The sequence below is a fragment of the Engystomops pustulosus genome, chromosome 3 (genome assembly GCF_040894005.1).
Source record: "Engystomops pustulosus chromosome 3, aEngPut4.maternal, whole genome shotgun sequence".
Taxonomy (NCBI): domain Eukaryota; kingdom Metazoa; phylum Chordata; class Amphibia; order Anura; family Leptodactylidae; genus Engystomops; species Engystomops pustulosus.
Window position 1 is genome coordinate 125,326,606 of NC_092413.1, and position 5,783 is coordinate 125,332,388.

The following is a 5,783-nucleotide window of genomic DNA, read 5'->3' on the forward strand; positions in this document are numbered from 1 at the left end:
AATGCGATCCGCGGACCCATAGTAAATAACCCCCAATATGTACTTTGGTTCTCATTGTGATCAATAGTATTAACTCAAAATATGGCTAAGCGATAGGCAGTATTGTGGGTGATAATATAAAAATGTGCCATACACTTTAATAAATAAAAATGTTTATTTGTTCTGTAATATTCCTCTTTTTTATTGCATATATTGCTATCAATGAATATGCTTCCCTAGTTTTAATATCTTATAGTCACCTGATTGACTTATTAATACCTTACAGATCATAATTACCAACTTTAGAATTTAAGTGCTAGCCGCTTTTCCACATCAGCTGCCTGTTTACAGACTAGAAACACTGCTCACTACAGGGTAAGAGAGGAGAAAAAAATAAGACATAAAAAATTTTTCTTTATATAAAGTTTAGAACAAGTTTATTATTTTTACATTCACTATTAATGTCTGAAATAAAAACGAGTTTCAAAGCTATACTTTAACCTTTTCCTGCTAAGGGCATATCTAATTCATCCTGAAAGCCAAAATCATATCTAGTGGCCAAGAACATATTTACTACGTCATATTACTGCATATTAAAGTTTTAATTTTAAAGAATATCCTCTGTATCTTTAGCCATATATATCTCTGGTTCTGTAGGACCCAGAATCTAATACTCCTTAAAATTACAGCAGAACTGTGGCTGTAGGTGTCACCAATCAGAAGCCATGGCGATTTGAAGTGTTTACCCTTTCATTATTCTATATCTGTTCTCTCTCTTTGGCTCCTTGCACACATTGCCATGTGCTTACCCGGGCCGTAACCAGGAGGCAGCACATGGGTAGTTGGAGAACGGAGGGAAATGACTGCTCCTTACCACTCCCCTCTCCATAGAAAGGCAGACAACTCACATCATATAGGTGACATAGACCTCTGTGCAGTCAGGTTATGGCCCCCATTACGGCCGCATGCATGAGGCCTTTCTTGCTGTTTGTCAGATATTGAGAAATCATTTATTCTTCAGTATAATGATAATCTTTATTTAGTGCCATCAAATTCTGTAGCGTTTCACAATATTTAGTATCGGAATGAGATGATACGTATTTGCTCATCTAATAACTATTTTGTTCCTACCCAGGACCATGTTCATACATATACATTTTAATGTGTGTTATCCTTGTGTTTTGTAGGTTGTGTCCATTTTTAAATTTATAGATGAAAAATAACTGCATAAAATTTAAGTAAAAGTTATCTCAGCTTTTCACATGGACCTCTGTGGTATGTATGAATTCTGTACTTCAGTGGCACTAATACCAGAATTTGTAATTTAATACAAATACTTAGTGTAGTATCGCAATACTAGATACCTAGACAATGAATAGACATGAAAAAAGAAGCTTATCAGGAAACTGCACATAGTAGTGGAATGGCTGTTGGATTTAGGCCTCTTTCACACGAACGTATGAAAACGGCCACATGAACCATACCATTTTCATATGGGTAGCATACGGCCACATTTATTTCAATGGGCAATATGCTTGTCTCATTTTCTCCAGTAATTCTGTTCCGTACGCCTCATAGGAGTCTTTGGGAACATTTAAAATATGTCTGGCATACCTGCTGCATACGGTGGTGCACCATATGCTGCCGTAAATACGTGTAGTATCCAAGGAGACCAGTTAGCGATCATTTGCCAGCCCACCATATTTTATACAGATATGGTACAGATACAGTGCACAAAGAGATGAAAAATGACACATATATAAGAATTCATATGGTACAGAAATACAGGAGAAATTATACGTTCGTGTGAAAGGGGCCTTACCCTAGCTGTAATCCTGCAGCCAGCTGTATTCTGATGTATAAATGCAGCAAATTTTACATAGCAAAAGTTGATTTCCACACCAGCATCCACAGGAAGAAGTGACATGCCACGTATTTGTTATGGATGATTTTTTTTTCCTGAAATGTGTTTATGAGATGGAGAAAATGGGGTTGCTCACTTTCATTGGGCTATTCACCTTTTTCGGGGATTACACGTCTTGCACAGGAATTTAAGTTTGGTGTGCACTGGGATTGTGTCGCATGCAATCCTTTTTGGGCGCAGCTACGCTGGCTTCCATGAGTTACAATTTAGGGGGTTGCTGTCAGACGATCAGGGGTGCACCTAGCCTTTCTGCTGCCTGAGGCGAGCTATAGAAAGACGCCCCCCCCCCCACACAATCCATATATGTAATATATCAAGGAGCATCAGGACCAGACCCAATCATTTTGGGTTAATATGAAATAAAGCAATGCAAAATACATAAAGTGTGCCACCGTTCACTATATAATATACACAGCAAGTTACCACAAAGAACAAAATACATAAAACGATCCGCCATATAATATAAAATCAATACAGTGTGCCACCATATATCATAAAATACATCCGGCGTCCTTCATGTAATATTTAATACATACAGCGTGCCGCCATATACCATATACTACATACAGTGTGCCCCATATACCACATAATACATACAGCGTGCCGCCATATACCACATAATACATACACCATGCCGCCATATACCATATAATACATACAGCGTGCCGCCATATACCACATAATACATACACCGTGCCGCCATATACCATATAATACATACACCGTGCCGCCATATACCATATAATACATACACTGTGCCGCGATATACCATATAATACATACACTGTGCCGCCATATACCATATAATACATACAGCGTGCCGCCATATACCATATAATACATACACTGTGCCACCATATAATACATACAGCGTGCCGCCACATACCATATAATACATATAGTGTACCGCCATATACCATATAATACATACACTGTGCCGCCATATACCATATAATACATACACTGTGCCACCATATACCATATAACACATACACCGTGCCACCATATAATACATACAGCGTGCCGCCATATACCATATAATACATACAGCGTGCCGCCATATACCATATAATACATACAGCGTGCCGCCATATACCATATAATACATACAGTGTGCCGCCATATACCATATAATACATACAGTGTGCCGCCATATACCATATAATATATACACTGTGCCGCCATATACCAAATAATACATACAGTGTGCTGCCATATACCATATAATACATACAACGTGCCACCATATACCATATAATACATACAGCGTGCCGCCATATACCATATAATACATACACTGTGCCGCCATATACCATATAATACATACACTGTGCCGCCATATACCATATAATACATACACTGTGCCACCATATAATACATACAGCGTGCTGCCATATACCATATAATACATACACTGTGCCGCCATATACCATATAATACATACACTGTGCCGCCATATACCATATAATACATACACTGTGCCGCCATATACCATATAATACATACAGCGTGCTCCCATATACCATATAATACATACAGCGTGCTCCCATATACCATATAATACATACACTGTGCCGCCATATAATACATACAGCGTGCCCCCACATACCATATAATACATACACTGTGCCTCCATATACCATATAATACATACAGCGTGCCCCCATATACCATATAATACATACAGTGTGCCTCCATATACCATATAATACATACAGCGTGCCACCATATACCATATAATACATACAGCGTGCCGCCATATACCATATAATACATACACTGTGCCGCCATATACCATATAATACATACACTGTGCCGCCATATACCATATAATACATACAGCGTGCCGCCATATACCATATAATACATACACTGTGCCGCCATATACCATATAATACATACACTGTGCCACCATATAATACATACAGCGTGCTGCTATATACCATATAATACATACACTGTGCCGCCATATACCATATAATACATACACTGTGCCGCCATATACCATATAATACATACAGCATGCCGCCATATACCATATAATACATACACTGTGCCGCCATATACCATATAATACATACACCGTGCCGCCATATACCATATAATACATACACTGTGCAGCCATATACCATATAATACATACACTGTGCCGCCATATACCATATAATACATACACTGTGCCACCATATACCATATAATACATACACCATGCCGCCATATACCATATATTATATACAGCGTTCCGCCATGCAATATAGATACATTCAGTGTACCACCATGTAAAATATACTATATGGCAGTATATGTAGATATACACACACAGTCATACAGCATGTACACATATATACAGCAAATATGCAGCATATACACTCATATAGCATGCATAAACACACACACTCGCTACACACATACAGTATACACACACTTCTATACAGTCATACAGTATACATACACACACACTCACCATACAGTATATACAGATGAATATAAACATATATATATATACCCACACATCTTACTATAAAATAGATACATACTTACGTGGACGGCGGGCGAGTGGGAAAGGTGGGCCGCAGATAGGTGAGGCGGACCGCGGACGGGAGAGGTGGGTCAGGTGGCTGGGAGTGGCGGGCCGCGGACGGGAGAGGCGGGCCGGGTGGCTGGGAGTGTCGGGCTGCGGACGGGAGTGGTGGGCCGCGGACGGGAGAGGCGGGCCGGGTGGCTGCAAAGGGCGGGCCGACTGGCTGCGAGAGGCAGGTCGCGGACGGGAGAGGCGGGCTACGGACGGGAGAGGCGGGCCAGATGGCTGCGAGAGGCGGGCCGCGGACGGGAGAGGCGGGCCGGGTGGCTGCGAGAGGCGGGCCGCGGACGGGAGAGCCGGGCTGGTTGGCTGCGAGAGGCGGGCCACGAACAGGAGAGGTGGGCCGCGGACAGGAGAGGCGGGCCGGATGGCTGCGAGAGGCAGGCCGCGCGGACAGGAGAGGCGGGCCGAGGGTCCTGGAGAGGCAGTTCGGGAGGCGGCTGCAGGAGGCCTGCCGCCTGAGGCGAGTTTCTCAACTCGCCTCATGGTAGGTGCGCCCCTGCAGACGATCCGATTCGGACTAAGCACCACTAAAAAGATGGTGAACTATGTTGGACCGGAGCAGGGGAGCGACACATTCATGAAATTGGGTGCACAGTCTTAGTGAGTCGTGGCACAGTGCATTATAGATGGACAGTACCATTGAACTCCAGTGGCCAGGTATGTAAATGTGCTCTAATGGGTCATGCTCCTCCCTTCAGGACTTGCACCATGCATTATTCAATGAATTAACTTTGACTGGAATGTTCCTTAAACCTTTTTTGGATCGGAGTATGTCACTGCAGTTTTCTACTGCTTCTGCACTAGACACGGGAGCAGGACCGTGTCTCTGGGTGTCAGAGACACCTGGAGACCATAGGGGAAGGCATATGTGGTTTATTACCTCTTCTCCACTCCTCACAGCGTTGTACTAAGGTAGCGTGATGCAGAGAGGAGCAGAGCGGTGCCGCCAGCTCTATGACTCGGTGGTCATGTGATCACTTTATCTAAAAGGGTTAATCACAGCTGCTGGGTCTGATCAGACCCAGTAAAGCTCTGATCACCATCAGCCCTCACATAGACTCTCCAGTGTAGATATACACACACAGTCATACAGCATGTACACATATATACAGCAAATATGCAGCATATACACTCATATAGCATGCATAAACACACACACTCGCTACACACATACAGTATACACACACTTCTATACAGTCATACAGTATACATACACACACACTCACCATACAGTATATACAGATGAATATAAACATATATATATATACCCACACATCTTACTATAAAATAGATACA